An 18,251-nucleotide genomic window follows, 5' to 3' on the forward strand; every position below is an offset into this window, starting at 1 on the left:
ATTTTGGGTCGTATCATCTACAAGGAAACTTATAATGCATAAACAAACTTCGTACACAAAAAAGAAGATACCCAGATGCACCTGCCACATAGGCCAGAAGCGTCAAGTAAAAAACATACACTTGCCTTGATAATAGCTTTATAGTAATAGTAGTATCTAATGGAGCGCCGACGAATATGTCAGAACAGTCATCAGCGCCCTCGATCGAGTGCGCTGATGAGTGCTCTCTTGAGAATTAGCCCTCATTCGTAGCACCCCCTCCATCCAGCCTGCAAAAAGGGCTCACAAGGCTCCTTTGCTGTCCTTGTGAGAAGCTAGCACTTAAGAAACTGTGCTCATAGTTCATTACCCAAACACAGAGTGCACCTTGCGAAATCTGCTGCAGGTCAGAGGGCATAAGGTATCCACCGTGTCGGCGTCCTCCGTGATTGAAGGTTTCCTTATTTCTTACAAGGCTTAAAGCTTGGAGTAATTTTACGAAGCGAAGCTCTTGGGACTTTTGTGTCATCCGCAGACAACACTCCCGAAGCACTCATGCACCTCCTCTGAACGACAGCCATGAACATCAAAAAGTGGTTCAGGCTCGTGTGTGCGCCTTTTTTATTCGTCAGTTCTCTGCTTTCTTATTTTAGCTGCAGTGTTCCTTTCTACTGGGACAACTAAGTTAAATGCTGGTTAGCTGTCCCCTCTGCCTTTCTACCTTCTTCCGTCTGATTCTGTTAAAGAGTGTAGTTGGTTCTGGAGATTTTGTGTTCTTTAAGGTGTCGGCACGTCTGCGATTCCAAGTGAGTGCACCTTTTAGAGCGAAACGGTGATCGGACAGTCGAGGAGCTAGGAAGGACGAGGAAGACGTAGCCTGAAAGTCGATATGAGTAACTCTTTACTTGCTTTCTTTGTTTAGCCGAAACTTTCTTATTCTTGGCTAAAGTAAAACAAGAGTTAGTACAGAGAACCATATCAACCCTCCTGCCTTGTTAATATTTCAAGAAACTTCCCGCAGCTCCACTCAGAATATCCTCTCGACAGAGTAACAGTGACACCGAAAACAAAAAATTATGGCAGCCCACTCCTATCAGCGATAAATAATTCATGGATGGGGGAAATGAGCTAAAGGAGATCGAAGTGAGACGAATGCGTCATCAAAGAACATTAGCCCAGAGCAGTGATGTTGACATATCGCTCGGCGCGCAAAACCGTAGAAATAACACACCGTACCGCCAGGAAAGAAGGATGAAACTTAACGAGACACAGTATCAGTATTAAAAAAAACTAGTCAATGGTAAGCAAAGCGCACGCTGACCCGACTGGAAACGGTCAAGGGCTCTCGGAGGCGCGTCAGAGCTGCACTCGTCGCTGATGCTTTCAGTCCGTATCGATTCGCCAGTGTTGGGTACGTCAGTTGAGACCAATGATTTTTTCTTTGGCTGGGCGCACTCCATTTAGCAACAAAGTATATTTCTGCCTACGCCTGCAGGAGCATACAAGATGGTTACGTTCAAATGAATTAGACGTAGCGAATAACATTAAAAAGAAACATTGGAATATTGAACTCTCTTCTCCGTATTCGGTAAGAAAAGTCCCGATGGCTAATTCTCATTGTTAAGAGACGAAGTTCCTGCTACAGCCGAGGATTATACACCGGCAATAGAACTTGACGTGGTTTAATTCCAGGAGAAAGTGGTTGTTCATGTGACCTGCCAAGTATCACTGCGCAACCGGCTGGCAATGACGCAGCACCACGTCTGTGGCAGGCTGTCGAAGCAGTTATTCGGCATGGCGTGTAAAAGCAGGAGTGTTTCAGAAAAACGGCTTAGCCGTTTCGGAAGCAAAGGCAAAAGCACGGCGAAATTCATTCTTTTCAAACGAAGTAAGATTATATGTACGCATGTCTGTTAACCAGATGTAGCAGAGAGCGCCAGAACCAAGAACTATGTGTTAGGCCGCCATAAAAAAACTCGGGGTTTAGCTTCACGACAATGCCGTTTCTTGCAAATAGGTGCAGTGAACAACAAAATTTTGCTGAACGTAGATGGGGACCACATGATCTAACCAAAAAAGTTCCGTCTGTGCTGTAGCTTCCGAGGATTTGAGCATGACGTTCTGCATTGCGTAGCACCACAGCATAATAAGATTTTTAGTCAAAAAGTACAAGAGCTGGTGTCGTTCGCGTATTCGCTTTGTTGGCGACACAAATTGCTGACTGGAGTGCCTGTAGTGACCAGCAAGCCGAATCAAGGAATTGCATTGCACTGTAAGATAATGGACAATATAAACCTAATGTTTGTTTTATTTAGAAGCGAATGAATACAGGCGAAGTGAAAATGTGCGAGCTTAGAAGAATAAAATGTCAATCTGTTTTTCAGATTTGACTGCCTTAATCATGCAAAGCGAGCGATCCTCATTCATGAATACATTATTTAAATTTCTGTTCTGAGATGTTTTACGTTGCGCGTCATAAGGGTACGTGTGCGACAATTTGTGGTTCTTTCATTGGTTGGTTCGTTCGCTCGTTGCTTTGTTCGTTCATTTGTTGGTTGACTGCTGCTGCGAAGTCAGGCGCTGGAGCTAAAAAGGAAAGTGTGCTTCCTTCGGCCGGTTTCCGAGCATGGGGCTCTTGATAGTCAGCTGAGCACGGTATCCGCCTTGCTAGGGAAGTGGGCAGAGTTCTTTATGCAGAGTCGAACGTAAGACGAAATGACAACCGCATGCTACGGAAAGTCGGACCTCGACGTAGTGCGAGACGGACGACTCAGTGGAGGAATAAGTTAAGAAAATTCTGGAGCAAAGAATGGACGCAGGCAGTGCAAGACAGGAGTGGTTGAGGATCAATTGGGGAGGCAGTCCTGCAGTGTTCTTAATTACGCTTATGATGATGATGACCTCGACATAATCATCATGATGGTAAGAGTTGGAAATAGACGCCACTGCTGAAGGCGGGGATGAGCACCTCATTCAAAATCATTTGCCGCTGTTGTAGACACCGAATTTGCGGTTATTCCAAGCGTTGCATTTTGCTGCGGACACAGGGCGCAGTGGTGTAAGAGCGCGTAATTTGCTTGGATTCAATCTGAGTTGATTAGAGTAGCCCAAGTAGCTGAGGCAAGCACCAATCATGGTTCTGACTATTGGCCGCACATATAAGATATATGTTAGGAGCTTGTCCAGAAATAAATTAAGTAAATAACCGAAATTAAATAAATGAAATTAAATGAACTAAAGAAATGAATGTCGTCTGCAAATAAACACAGTGACATATATGTCATCAACTGTGAAAATTCTGGGATATCTTAAGAATGAGATATCTTGAAGAGATTCTCCAGCATGCTCGCATGACCATGCGATAGAATCTATGGAATCATGGATAAACTAGACTCTACCGCATGCTGCCACGAGCATGCGGTAGAGTTTAGTTTTTCTATGATTCCATAATTTCCATGATTCCATGATTTTTCTTCAGACCGTTTTTGTTTTGTGAATTGAAGAAGAGGCCAACTATAGATCAGAATTGTCCTCAAGAGAAAGAAAAAAAAACAAAAACAAAATTTGCCCTGATAGCGTGCAATCAACAAGTCCTAAACAAAAACAGTGGCGCAAAAGGCAGGGAGTGCGAATGGGTTTTTTCGGCCCAAAACAAACCTGCTGGCCTTTGTAAACGGGTTAATGAGGAAGGCAACAAAAAGCCCTCACGTACTGAGAAACACGATAGAAAATTTGTTTAGTGCTGTATAAATGCTGTCTATGAAATCCCTTTTTCCTGTAAGCAATGTTATGTAGGACAAAGAGGGCGATGTATTATAATCGCCTGCGCGAACATGCGAACACGCTAAAAGGCGTTCCTAACAATCATCTTTCGGCTCACTGTAAACAATGCGGATGGAAACCTCTGTTAAAGAAGTTTCAAATAATCAACTTACAAAGAACAACATATCGTGACATTTGCGAGGCACACCGCATTTATCAACACGATGATACGCGTGTGAGCGCACCGCCATTGGCTCTACAATCAAAATAGATAACATATCTGTCAGTTTCCCTCACTTTATAAAGTTTCCGAGCTTTTGTTTGTTTGTCTTCCACCTCCTTTCTCCAAACGTTTATAAACCGTTCACGGAAATAAAGCATTTGGTTGTTACTTACAACTTCGTTCTGTTGTTTTCCCTGACGTTAAAGATACCCAGGTGATCAAAATTAATTCGGAACCCTGGTGCGCCTCATCACCTGTATAGCGCCGGTGCGTTAAACCTGATAATCAAACCAAGTCAATCACCGCCAAAAAGGCTTAGCCACATCAGTAACTAAGCTCACAACCTGGTCACAACAACTGTTGATACCTTTTCAGCTGATCGCCGGACGTACACGGTTCAACCATTGTAGAGCCGCACGCTGACGAATTACACGAGCTTGGATGGCTGGGACACTGTCGCATTTAGAGATTTTTGTTCGCTTCCGAACATACCAAGCTCCTATGCCCTCTTGTACGCGAGCGCAACAAGTATAAGGGAATGCTTGTGTTTATCTGTCGCGCAGCCAAATGTGACGCAGCTGTCTTGAAGAAAAAAAGGTTTATTGGAGCGAACTTGCGCTCCCCTGACAACTAAAGAATGCAGAGGCGGCGAAGCAGCAGTCAACAAAGTGCCGTCCACAAGCGAGTGTCGGCCAAACGAATGCCTCAGCGTCTCCTGTGCGGAAATTCACCTTTTGGCGCGGGGGCTTCACGAACCGTCTAATAAAATCGAGAAGACTGTAGATCAAAAAAAAAAAAAATGCCCCCACCTCCCCGAAGGGGATCGTGCGGAAATGGGAATGCATTGGGTGCACCGAATTCTTCTTTGCGGTATCGTTGCCGCGAGGGATTCCACTTCACCGACTTCCATCGCTATCAAGGCGCCAGTCGGCAAGCAGTCACGGAGAGAGGCGCGCGCTCCCTGCATTTATATGCGCAGCGAGCGGAGAGGAGAGAGAGACCCGCGCCAGCCCGCGCGCGAGCTCTCTCTCTGCCGCGAGCTCCGCGATGCGAGCGCCCTCACACGCCGAGCGCGCTCCTCCTCTCCACTCACTCTCCGCTACTCCGCCCGAGCTCCGCCATTCGAGCGCCCTCACACGCCGAGCGCGCTCCTCCTCTCCCCTAGCCCTACGCTACTCCGCACCTGCTCCGGTTGCTAGGCGCGCGCCACAGCTGTTGCTAGGCGCACGCCGCTCAACGACACAAGACAACCCGCGGCTAAGAAATGCATTCGCATTTAAAAAAAATTACACCATCTCCCCGAAGGTGATACAAAGCATGGAGGTCCCGTGTAGGTTCCACACCGGAGCAGAAACGGCACAGGCGGTGTCTCGGAGCAGACTGAACGCACCGCAGCGCGCGCACCTGCTTTTATACAGCTGGAGGAAAGGAGAATGGGGGAGAGACGCGCAAGCGCAGGGGGGTGTGGATGGCGCAACAAGGGAGGGACCTAGTTAAGCAAAGTGTGGTATTGGGCTAGTTGGTGATTCATCTTAACAATACACGCGACAGAAACAAAAACTTAAGCGAGGCACACAGGACGAGCGCTAACTTCCAACTGAATTTTTATTACAGAAACAAGCCATATTAATACAAACACGCATGCACACACCCACGATGAAGCAATTCGACACGATAAGTAATCTATTTCAAATGAGCCGGAAACATTACATTCAAAACAGATGCGTATATGATTAACAGCCCACACGCACTCAGCACGTGTGTGTACATTGATGCGGCAAGTTAGGTTGCTCCTTTTCGCACGTGTAGAAATTCAAGTTCCTTAGTGGACAGGGCTATAGAAGGAGCGGTGACACAATTTTTGCGTAGCCTACTGATTTGCGCAGCCTCCACAATTTCCCTTGTCAACTGGTCACGATGATGCTGAATTACTTGGCATTCATCAAATTTTGGAGTGCATTTCTCGGTGGTGCCCTTGCAATCTCGGCAGTGTATGCCTAGGTGCCCTCTAACACTTTTGTAGACGTTGTTGCTGTATTCTCTGAGCCTTGTGTTTAGACACCGGCCCGTCTGGCCCACATACTTTTTGCCGCATGACAACGGAATCTCATAGACTACCGACGTTGTGCATGCGACAGACTTCGTTTTGTGCTCGATAGAACACTTGCGGGGTTCCTGTTTCGGGAGGTAGGCCTTTTTGCAAAGGGCCGTAAGTTTGCGAGGGGCTGAAAAAACTACTTGCACATCAGCGGTATTCCCTATTTTCTTTAGCCTATGGGCTACATTTTGTATGTAGGGAATCACCGCGACCTTTCTCTTTGTTTTTTCTGGAATGGCCGTGGCCTCTCCCTCGCTCTGGCGGCGGTTTTGTCTGAACACCCTCAAAATTTGCTCAGCCATAAACGTGACCACGTGAACAGGGTAGCCAGAGCTGTGCAGGCGTACTCCCTGTAATTGGATGCTATCTCGCATCTTGTGGGGGCATGATCTTTTTAGGGCATTGAGTATGCACACCTTCACAATACCCCTTTTCACCAGCTTAGAGTGACCAGATGAAAATGGAAGTGGCTTATTGCTGCGTGGCTCATAGTGCCAACAAACGTGGTCCTCTGAAAAGTGAAGTCTCAGGTCCAGAAACCTCAAAGCGTTTTCCTCCGGCATTTCGTGCGCAAACTTCAGCGAGTGAAAACACCTTTCGAATACTCCTAAAACCTCTCCAACGCTCTTGCCAACGGAAACCTTCACGCCATCAGTGAACACTAAAAAATCGTCGACGTAACAGAGAACCTTAAGTACACTCAAGGGCCCCAACTCACCGGCTACCTTGCGCCCTAGGCTGGCCAAATACAAATCACTGAGAACAGGGGCTATACGAGAACCTATGCACACACCGTTAGTTTGTAGGTACAATTTTCCTTCCCACTTCGCGAATGTAGAAACCAAGTACATGAACAGAAGGTTGAGAAACCCTCTTGCTGGTACTCCTACTTCATTTTGGAAAGGAACCACCCCATAGCTGTTAATTTCTGCTTCAACACAAGTCATCAATCCTGCATGCGGTAGAGAGTAATATAACTCCTTTATATCTATTGAGAAGGCTGTGACTCCATGTTTACTGTTAATACACAAGAACGTAATTGCATCTTCCGAATTCCTGATCAAAAGCGGGTCATCTAACCTTAGCAGTGCTAATCCTTTTTGAAGATACATGGCTAAACACTTCTGCCACGTGTCATGTTCAGAGATTATTACCCTGAGTGGGCAGCCTAGTTTGTGCGTTTTAACCGCAAAGAACAACTGTAGCGAGCTTGAGTTACTCTTTTCTGTGTTCTGGACTAAGACTGTTAGGTTCAAATCATTGCACAGGTTTTTTGCAAAAAGACCTACCTCTCAAAACAGGAACCCCGCAAGTGTCCTATCGAGCACAAAACGAAGTTTGTCGCATGCACAACGTCGGTAGTCTATGAGATTCCGTTGTAATGTGGCAAAAACGTACGTGGGCCAGACGGGCAGGTGTCTGAACACAAGGCTCAGGGAACACAGCTACAACGTCCACAAAAGTGTGAGAGGGCACCTAGGCATACACTGCCGAGATTGCAAGGGCACCACCGAGAAATACACTCCAAAATTTGATAACTGCCGGATCATTCAGCATCATTGTGACCAGTTGACAAGGGAAATTGTGGAGGCTGCACAAATCAGTAGGCTAGGCAAAGATTGTGTCGGCGCTCCTTCTATAGCCCTGTCCACTAAGGAACTTGAATTTTTACACGTGCGAAAAGTGGCAACCTAACTTGCCGCATCAAGGTACACACACGTGCTGAGTGCATGTGGGCTGTTAATCATATATGCATCTGTCTTAAATTTAATGTTTCTGGTTCATTTGAAATAAATTACCTATCGTGTCGAGTTGCTTCATCGTGGGTGTGTGCATGGGTGTTTGTATTAATATGGCTTGTTTCTGTAATAAAAATTCAGTTGGAAGTCAGCGCTCATCTTGTGTGCCTCGCTTAAGTCTTTGTTTCTGTCGCGCTGTATTTTTAAAGAACATTGAAGTGATATGTAAACATTGCGGGATTACTTGCGCAAATTGTAGTCCGGTCTCCAGACCATGTTTCGACCACCCTGGGCGCGTTTACGCGATTTTATTTAGTAGAAAAATTAATTCGAAAATGCTGTCCTCCTCTCTTTACGATCGCCCATTTTCTGCGGCGTTTTCGTGTGACGTCGAGAGGAGCCGAGCTCGCAATTGGCTCAGCTACTGCACGGCTCCCCTGCCTTCAGACAGTCAGTCGGCAGCGTTTCGTCCGATGGCCGCCGACGGGTCGTCGCAGTTCGTTCGCTCAGTTGAAACGAAGCCACGACACGTTTGTGAATGGTAGAATCTGCCTTTCTTTACTTGGTTAGTTTGTACACTGTATCTAGCGCCAAGTCAAGGTCGCTTCACACAAGCGCTGCACAAGCGCACATGCGACGCTTCGCTGACTGGTACGCCAGTAGGAAAATATAAGGCCTCTTGAAGGCGGGAGAAGAGTCAGCGAAGTCAATATAGGTACCAAGGAAATAAAATCAACTGATATTTTTACCGTACAGCGTAAAACTAGGGTGCGGGAAGCACTTTTTTGCGCTGGGCGAACAAGCACAGCGGTCAGCAGCACGACTACGCATCTGCGAACGCTTTTCCGTCTACGAAATGCAATTGCTAGACGTGAGCTATTGTGGAAATTCGGGCGACGCTTACTGCACGAGCGCAATACAACAAATAGTCACCTAAGCTGCTTGAAATGCCAAAACTAAATAAAAGTGTGAACTGGTTGTACAATATATACCGTATATTACCAAGGCAGTTTTCCATGCAGTAAAGAAAAAAAAAAGCTTTGTGGCCGAGTTGGTTGGGGCTCTAGATATACCGCCGCTACTATTTTGCAAGTCAGGAGTTCGAATCCCCGCAGGTACGTGCTTTTTTTTCTGTAAGTTAACTTTTTCGTTTTCCGCCGATGTTTTCTATATTGAGTTCACCTTTTTTTGGGCCGCAACGTTCATGGCTCCACTAACTAGTTCACAAAACGCGCGCAGGCTGGCACTGGCGGGCTAGCGAGTTCTCGTTAGCGTGCTGTTGCCATAAGCACCGACTGCTTGCAGGCAGTGGGCACAGGCCAGAATGAACAGACCCTTGGCCTGGTGCGAACACGCTTTTTACGATACAGACATGAGGGACGCAAGCTCCAAATATGGGGGAAAAGCGCATGACATTTGGGCGTCTGCGGGTACGCGGAGGGCGTTCATGCACTGCGTAGGTTTCGGCTAGTGAATGCTACGATCCCAAGCCGTCATAGGAGGCTTGTCTTTATGCATTTTTACAGCTGACAACATGGCAGAAGCGCGGTACGATGATTACTGAGTTATTGAGAATGCCCATCCAACAACGCCAACGGTTGTGTTTTACAGAACCGAAACCGAAACCGAAACGTGTTTGGTTGCTCACCTTGGCCATCGTCCAATCACGGTGCCCGCTCCTCCTAACGTCACAGCTTTAGTTGGTGCGGCCGCCGCAAACCGCGCATGGTAGTTTTTCTTCTTTCGCGCTTTGTAAAATAATTACCGATTTGTCAGTCGTAAAAACGATGAAAAGTGTGCTAATTTGAGCCAGTCTACGCAGTGCAAGAAAAACGGGAGCTTGACAAATTCACTTCAGTGTCCCTTTAAGGGAGGGACATAGCCCCGGCCATGACATGGCTCCTGAAGCGACACTGTCGCCCGTGTCTTCCTTGGCTGGCATGAGACGAGCACGCTTCCCCTTTAAGTGCTTTTGGAGCGACAGTGTTGCCGGTGTCTTCCTGAGCCGGCACGACACGAGCCGAGCGGCGCGGAGGAGCGGCGAGGAGGAGAGCGGCGTTATCACAGCTGGTTAGGGCTCCTTGAACGACAGTGTTGTCGGTGTCTTCCTGAGCCGGCACGAGACGAGCCGAGCGGCGTGGAGGAGAGCGGCGTTATCACAGCTGGGGTGGAGAGGGGCACGAGAAGGAGAGGTGCGGACGCCGGACGCCGAGGGACAACGGAGGGTCGACTAAGAGATGCTTTGCATCTAGAAGGGTATGCAAGGCTTGTAACGTTGGGATGAAACATACTTTTTATCAAATGAGACAAGCCGTGTGACATAAGAAAGACTGGAACACGCGCTTCAATTGGGGAACAGATGACCCAGCCTGGCGCTGCAGGGCGGTAAAAACAAAGCATAAGTAAACAAATCCAATCCATGGTACGCGCATTACCCCCCTCTAAGAGTGCACCGACCCGATGCTAAAATAAAAGGACAGTCCCAATAAACACACCAGCAAGTCGTCATTTTGCGTAGTATAGTTTTAGGCGAACCACGTGGAAGACCTCGGGCCGCGTGGGTCGTCGGGATGTTCCGAAGTCACCATTGAAGACACACTGTACAATCCGGTATGGTCCGAAATACCGTCGCAGAAGCTTCCCACTGAGTCCACGTCGTCGGATGGGAGTCATAACCCATGCACCATCTTCTGGGTGGTACTCGGCCTTTCGGCGTTGCAGGTTGTAGCTTCCGGCATCCACTAGCTGCGGGTCCGTTGTACGAACTCGAACGAGGTGTCGGGCCTCCTCCGCACGCACGCGATAGGTATCTTTGGAAGTCGGCGTTGAGGTAGTCGTCTTTTACGTGCGGCAGCATGACGTCAGGCAACGTAGTTGGCCGTCTTCCGTAGAGAAGCTCTAGTGGTGCCATCTGCGTACTTTCCTGGACAGCCCTGTTGCACGCAAACGTGACATACACAAGGACTTCGTCCAATGTTCAACGTCGACGTATGCCGTCCAATGTTCAACTGCGTATGCCGCCCACACCCGTCTTGTTCAGACGTTCCATTAGTCAGCTCGTATGGGGGCGGTACGCCGTCGTTCTTCGGTGATCCGCGTTGCTTTAGCGTACGATTCCTGGCATAACCTCCGATGTAGGGGCCGTTCCACGGTCCGTGATTAGGACTTCCGGGGCTCCATGTCGCAGCACAAGTTGGCTTATGAAGAACTTTGCGACTTCTTCTGCAGTCCCCCTCGGAAGAGCAGCGGTTACTGATTGATTGATTGATTGATTGATTGATTGATTGATTGATTGATTGATTGATTGATTATGGTGTTTAACGCGCCGACGCAACGCAGGCGATGAGGCGCGCCGTAGTGGAGGGCTCCGGATTAATTTTGACCACCTGGGGATCTTTAACGTGCGCCGAAATCTCGTACACACGGGCGTTTTTGCTTTTCGCCTCCATCAGAAAAGCGGCCGCCGCGGCCGGGAAACGAACCCGCGACCTCGTGCTCAGAAAGCAGCGGTTGCTGCGTAAAGAGTCATGTAGTTTGTCACTACGACATTCCTCTTGTTCTCAGACCATGGCGTAAGGAACGGGCCCAGAAGGTCCATTCCAATCTGTTAGAAGGGCCTCGATGCGACGGCGATCAGCTGCAGAAGTCCGGCGGGTTTTTGAGAAAAGCACCCGTGGGTAGACAAAAGTTACAAGCAAACGCAAGTACTGATGAAAAGACGTCAAGGGCATATTTAATGCGTCTTATTTCTATGTATTCAATGTCACGAAGGTTGGTATTTTTTAGAGATGTGGAAGTTCAGCATCGATAGCTTGTCTACGGAAGACGGTCGATTACATTAATCACGCTTGTTGCGCGCAGACTGCATGCCACAATGTAAAAACACTAGATAACCCCTTTCCACGTGGAACGTGATATCTTCCGGAGCAGCTATAGTGATGAAACTACCAGAAATGCCACATTGGCTTAAACCAAGAGCGATGAAACGGCACGAGCGTCACGCATCTTTGCCAGGTGAGCTTCGCAACATACGAAGAAGGGGCGGAGCTGCTCCGTTTGCCTTGGGTACACTTTTCCGGCCTTCGTCCACGAAAACATCCAGTTCATCTCTCTTTTCTTTCATCGCAAGTAACTTCCTACCTTGAGTCTCTGCGCAGACCGAACTCTTCAGTAAAACCGTATGCTCGACATCGTATTTCGCCGAAATGTCATTAGGAGACATCATTTGATGTCTCCTCAAACAGAAAAAAAGTGACCGTTGTCATCACCGGCGTCAGCACGAACAGTGCCGAAATGGCCGCTGTTGTAAATAGAAACTAAAAACATATTTCGGCATACGTGGTATTTTGGATCAAGACCAGGATACAAGTGCATTTCCACCACTCTAACTCGGCATGCAGGCATTGTGGTGCGTACGACGTGACCGGTGAACTTGACAGTGCGTGAGTAGAGCGGGGGCACACGGAGGGAAATTCTCACAGTTGGAAAGCAGCCGCTTCAGTTTCCGCCAGTCTGCCTGACGGAGTTACTAGCGTAAAAGGACGAAGAAACTACAGTCAAACCTCGTTATATCGAACAGTGCGCGAACCGTGAAATAGTTCGATATAACCGAAATTCGATATATAAAATTTGATCAAAAACGCGTCAAAATGCAGCGCGATTCAATCACTAAAAAGGCAACGACAAGAATGACTACTCACATGAAGCGTTAAAGTGAACTATTTATTCCCAAGGGAAAAAAACTGCAGCAGCGTTGACGGTTTCTTCGAGTTGACGGCATGTCGTACCACAGCCTGCTCCATGGTTTCCAAAGAGTCCACGAACGCGAGACCACTACCTTCCATTCCGCCGAAGTAGCGGCGTAAAAGTTCCACAGCAGCCACAGCTTCGCCCGCAGTTGGGAGCGCAGCGGGGTCCTCGGTGGTCGAAGGGCCAGGTTCGCCATCCACCGCCTCTGAAGTCAGCTCGCAGGTGACCTCCGCGGATATTTCCACGTCGGTTAGGCTGACTCGGCTGAGCCTGAGTCAGCCTCAGAACGGAGTCCGCCAACTGCGTATGCCGCCTAGCCTGAATGGCGCTACCGGCGCCTGAGGCATGCGTTTGAGCCGCAAACGCCTGCTGCGCCACCGCTATTCTCCCCTGCGTTGCGGGAAAGCCTGCCGCCTGTCTCCGGAGCGCGTGCTTTCGGCCGGCGCTGAGTTCGATATATCCATTTCTTAACCGACCGAGTTCGATACAGAAAATTAAAAATGCATGTAATTCTTTTAAAAAACTGACAATGGTTCGATATAAGCAATAATTCGATATACCCGTGTTCGATATAACGAGGTTCGACTGTAAATCGCCAGAGGCGCCAAAATGATGTCCCTTAATCATCACTTTTTAATCATCAGCATTTAATCATCACTAGGCTTTAGCCTTCAAAGCGCATCAACAGACCCAAGAAATTTCTATTTCGCAAGATATTTTTATTTCGTTTATTGCCAGGACTGCTCAGTAGAGTGCGTGGTGATGAAACTGAAACAGCCAATTGTGTTAGAGTGTACAAGGAAATTTACTTCTATAAGGTCATTCATTTTACCCATTGAACATCTCTCAGGAACGTAAGTCTTCTCCTTCAGCCAATTTTCATACAGCCTCACGGTTCCCTCGGCCTCTTATGGAACGTTTACATTTGTGTTGCAATGAAGCAAGTGTCTGGCGGACTGTGGTTTCTCTTGCAAATAACACTTTTAAATCTAAGTGAAGCACGAGCTTTACGCTTGTGAAACATAATTTAAAGCGGCACTGTTACACTAAGCAATACGGCATTTCATGAATGCATGAAGGGAATATTGTGCTTAAGAACTAATAGTTGTGCACACGTAAGAACCCAGGGAAAGGCTACCTCAATATTCGGTAGTAGGAGCATGGCGAAAAATATCTCCCTCCGGAAAGTGCTGCAAGGCAAAGTAAACTCTGCCAGAATCATTCCAGCAGCGTTAGTATCCGCAACCCAAAGCAAGCCAGCGGCTAAACAGGACGTGCAAGCCGACCACGGCAGGGCCCCGAACTCGGCGCCTCTAACGAAATGAGTCTGATGGGAGGGACTGTTTATGGAGCTACGCGTTCTACGCAAGGGTAGCGACTTCCCTCGGGCGGTTCCATCAAACGCCGCCAAATAAATGCCCTACGACGTGGACCCCTGGTTTTCTTTCTGTGAGCCCGGCCGAACGCAGCAGCTGCAAGCGCTGATGTCCCAAAATGAGAACCAATAAGTGCCGCTACTACGATATTCTGGGCGTACAAAACAGAACACCAGAGCGCCAAAACCCCAAATTTGGGCAATACACTCTACCAAGTTATCGGTGTTTGTATAGCTCTGCCGTCGGTGCAGGCTCGGTGATAAATATTTCGAACTTGGTGCTAACGTTTTAGCAGCTGCAGAGTTACGGGCTTGTGATAGGCGGTCCGAATCACGCAGATTAATTTGTAAAAGCCAAGGGAAAGAAGAATAAATGCGGGAAAACAGAGCCCTTCCTTCTCAGGCAAGGGCATACAAATGCAGTGGCCCTGCACTCAATCACGCTCGTTCTTCTTTGCTTCCTTTCTTGGGTTTCCTGTGCCGGCGTAGCAATCGCTCGTGGTTCACATCTCTCTCTTCCTAACGACAACATGGACGCTCGCTCATACCACATTTCGCCGGTACATCCGTATTTTTTGATCAGCACATAGCAAGGTCTAGCCTTCGGTGACATTAAATTCGTAGAATTTCGATTTTGTCGGTCAATGGTGGCGCTAAAAGGAGCTCCGTGCGTTTCCTCGACAAGGGAAGCGCCGTTAGCTGCAAATATACACAGACATTGAGGTGGAGTTGCCGTAATATCTCCGATTTCCTGTATCAATTGATAGATTGTGGTACGAGTTTTCATTTCTTATTGGTACGAGCGAAGTATCTCGTTTTCTGCATTTCACATTGTTTCAAATTTATGGAGACCACATCTTATTGGTTCATGCTTCAGAATAATGACGGTATTATGGTGCTGACGCCTATGAGAGCTTCCCATTTGGCCCTGCTCAGGTCGACGAGGCAGGGCGACGAGAACCTACCATGCAGTGACCTCCACATATGCACAAAGTGGATGCGCTGTAGTATGAGTTTCTAGGAAGGACCAATCCGGAGTATAGGCAGGTAGAATATATTATCGTTTGCCCCTGACTTAAGGCACCTCCGTATTTTTTGATCAGCACAAAGCAAGGTCTAGCCTTCTGTGACATTACATTCGTAGAATTTCTATTTTGTCGGTCAATGGTGGCGCTAAAAGGAGCTCCGTGCGTTTCCTCGACAAGGGAAGCGCCGTTAGCTGCAAATATACACAGACATTGAGGTGGAGTTGCCGTAATATCTCCGATTTCCTGTATCAATTGATAGATTGTGGTACGAGTTTTCATTTCTTATTGGTACGAGCGAAGTATCTCGTTTTCTGCATTTCACATTGTTTCAAATTTATGGAGACCACATCTTATTGGTTTCTAGGAAGGACCAAGTTTCTAGGACCAAGTTTCTAGGATGGACCAAGGAAGGACCAAGTTTCTAGGAAGGACCAAGTTTCTAGGAAGGACCAATCCGGAGTATAGGCAGGTAGAATATATTATCGTTTGCCCCTGACTTAAGACACCTCCGTATTTTTTGATCAGCACAAAGCAAGGTCTAGCCTTCTGTGACATTACATTCGTAGAATTTCAATTTTGTCGGTCAATGGTGGCGCTAAAAGGAGCTCCGTGCGTTTCCTCGACAAGGGAAGCGCCGTTAGCTGCAAATATACACAGACATTGAGGTGGAGTTGCCGTAATATCTCCGATTTCCTGTATCAATTGATAGATTGTGGTACGAGTTTTCATTTCTTATTGGTACGAGCGAAGTATCTCGTTTTCTGCATTTCACATTGTTTCAAATTTATGGAGACCACATCTTATTGGTTCATGCTTCAGAATAATGACGGTATTATGGTGCTGACGCCTATGAGAGCTTCCCATTTGGCCCTGCTCAGGTCGACGAGGCAGGGCGACGAGAACCTACCATGCAGTGACCTCCACATATGCACAAAGTGGATGCGCTGTAGTATGAGTTTCTAGGAAGGACCAATCCGGAGTATAGGCAGGTAGAATATATTATCGTTTGCCCCTGACTTAAGGCACCTCCGTATTTTTTGATCAGCACAAAGCAAGGTCTAGCCTTCTGTGACATTACATTCGTAGAATTTCTATTTTGTCGGTCAATGGTGGCGCTAAAAGGAGCTCCGTGCGTTTCCTCGACAAGGGAAGCGCCGTTAGCTGCAAATATACACAGACATTGAGGTGGAGTTGCCGTAATATCTCCGATTTCCTGTATCAATTGATAGATTGTGGTACGAGTTTTCATTTCTTATTGGTACGAGCGAAGTATCTCGTTTTCTGCATTTCACATTGTTTCAAATTTATGGAGACCACATCTTATTGGTTTCTAGGAAGGACCAAGTTTCTAGGACCAAGTTTCTAGGATGGACCAAGGAAGGACCAAGTTTCTAGGAAGGACCAAGTTTCTAGGAAGGACCAATCCGGAGTATAGGCAGGTAGAATATATTATCGTTTGCCCCTGACTTAAGGCACCTCCGTATTTTTTGATCAGCACAAAGCAAGGTCTAGCCTTCTGTGACATTACATTCGTAGAATTTCTATTTTGTCGGTCAATGGTGGCGCTAAAAGGAGCTCCGTGCGTTTCCTCGACAAGGGAAGCGCCGTTAGCTGCAAATATACACAGACATTGAGGTGGAGTTGCCGTAATATCTCCGATTTCCTGTATCAATTGATAGATTGTGGTACGAGTTTTCATTTCTTATTGGTACGAGCGAAGTATCTCGTTTTCTGCATTTCACATTGTTTCAAATTTATGGAGACCACATCTTATTGGTTCATGCTTCAGAATAATGACGGTATTATGGTGCTGACGCCTATGAGAGCTTCCCATTTGGCCCTGCTCAGGTCGACGAGGCAGGGCGACGAGAACCTACCATGCAGTGACCTCCACATATGCACAAAGTGGATGCGCTGTAGTATGAGTTTCTAGGAAGGACCAATCCGGAGTATAGGCAGGTAGAATATATTATCGTTTGCCCCTGACTTAAGGCACCTCCGTATTTTTTGATCAGCACAAAGCAAGGTCTAGCCTTCTGTGACATTACATTCGTAGAATTTCTATTTTGTCGGTCAATGGTGGCGCTAAAAGGAGCTCCGTGCGTTTCCTCGACAAGGGAAGCGCCGTTAGCTGCAAATATACACAGACATTGAGGTGGAGTTGCCGTAATATCTCCGATTTCCTGTATCAATTGATAGATTGTGGTACGAGTATTCATTTCTTATTGGTACGAGCGAAGTATCTCGTTTTCTGCATTTCACATTGTTTCAAATTTATGGAGACCACATCTTATTGGTTTCTAGGAAGGACCAAGTTTCTAGGACCAAGTTTCTAGGATGGACCAAGGAAGGACCAAGTTTCTAGGAAGGACCAAGTTTCTAGGAAGGACCAATCCGGAGTATAGGCAGGTAGAATATATTATCGTTTGCCCCTGACTTAAGACACCTCCGTATTTTTTGATCAGCACAAAGCAAGGTTTAGCCTTCTGTGACATTACATTCGTAGAATTTCTATTTTGTCGGTCAATGGTGGCGCTAAAAGGAGCTCCGTGCGTTTCCTCGACAAGGGAAGCGCCGTTAGCTGCAAATATACACAGACATTGAGGTGGAGTTGCCGTAATATCTCCGATTTCCTGTATCAATTGATAGATTGTGGTACGAGTTTTCATTTCTTATTGGTACGAGCGAAGTATCTCGTTTTCTGCATTTCACATTGTTTCAAATTTATGGAGACCACATCTTATTGGTTCATGCTTCAGAATAATGACGGTATTATGGTGCTGACGCCTATGAGAGCTTCCCATTTGGCCCTGCTCAGGTCGACGAGGCAGGGCGACGAGAACCTACCATGCAGTGACCTCCACATATGCACAAAGTGGATGCGCTGTAGTATGAGTTTCTAGGAAGGACCAATCCGGAGTATAGGCAGGTAGAATATATTATCGTTTGCCCCTGACTTAAGGCACCTCCGTATTTTTTGATCAGCACAAAGCAAGGTCTAGCCTTCTGTGACATTACATTCGTAGAATTTCTATTTTGTCGGTCAATGGTGGCGCTAAAAGGAGCTCCGTGCGTTTCCTCGACAAGGGAAGCGCCGTTAGCTGCAAATATACACAGACATTGAGGTGGAGTTGCCGTAATATCTCCGATTTCCTGTATCAATTGATAGATTGTGGTACGAGTTTTCATTTCTTATTGGTACGAGCGAAGTATCTCGTTTTCTGCATTTCACATTGTTTCAAATTTATGGAGACCACATCTTATTGGTTTCTAGGAAGGACCAAGTTTCTAGGACCAA

Source organism: Haemaphysalis longicornis, unplaced genomic scaffold (genome assembly GCF_048455015.1).
Source record: "Haemaphysalis longicornis isolate Haplotype H1 unplaced genomic scaffold, Haemaphysalis longicornis Haplotype H1 scaffold_14, whole genome shotgun sequence".
Taxonomy (NCBI): domain Eukaryota; kingdom Metazoa; phylum Arthropoda; class Arachnida; order Ixodida; family Ixodidae; genus Haemaphysalis; species Haemaphysalis longicornis.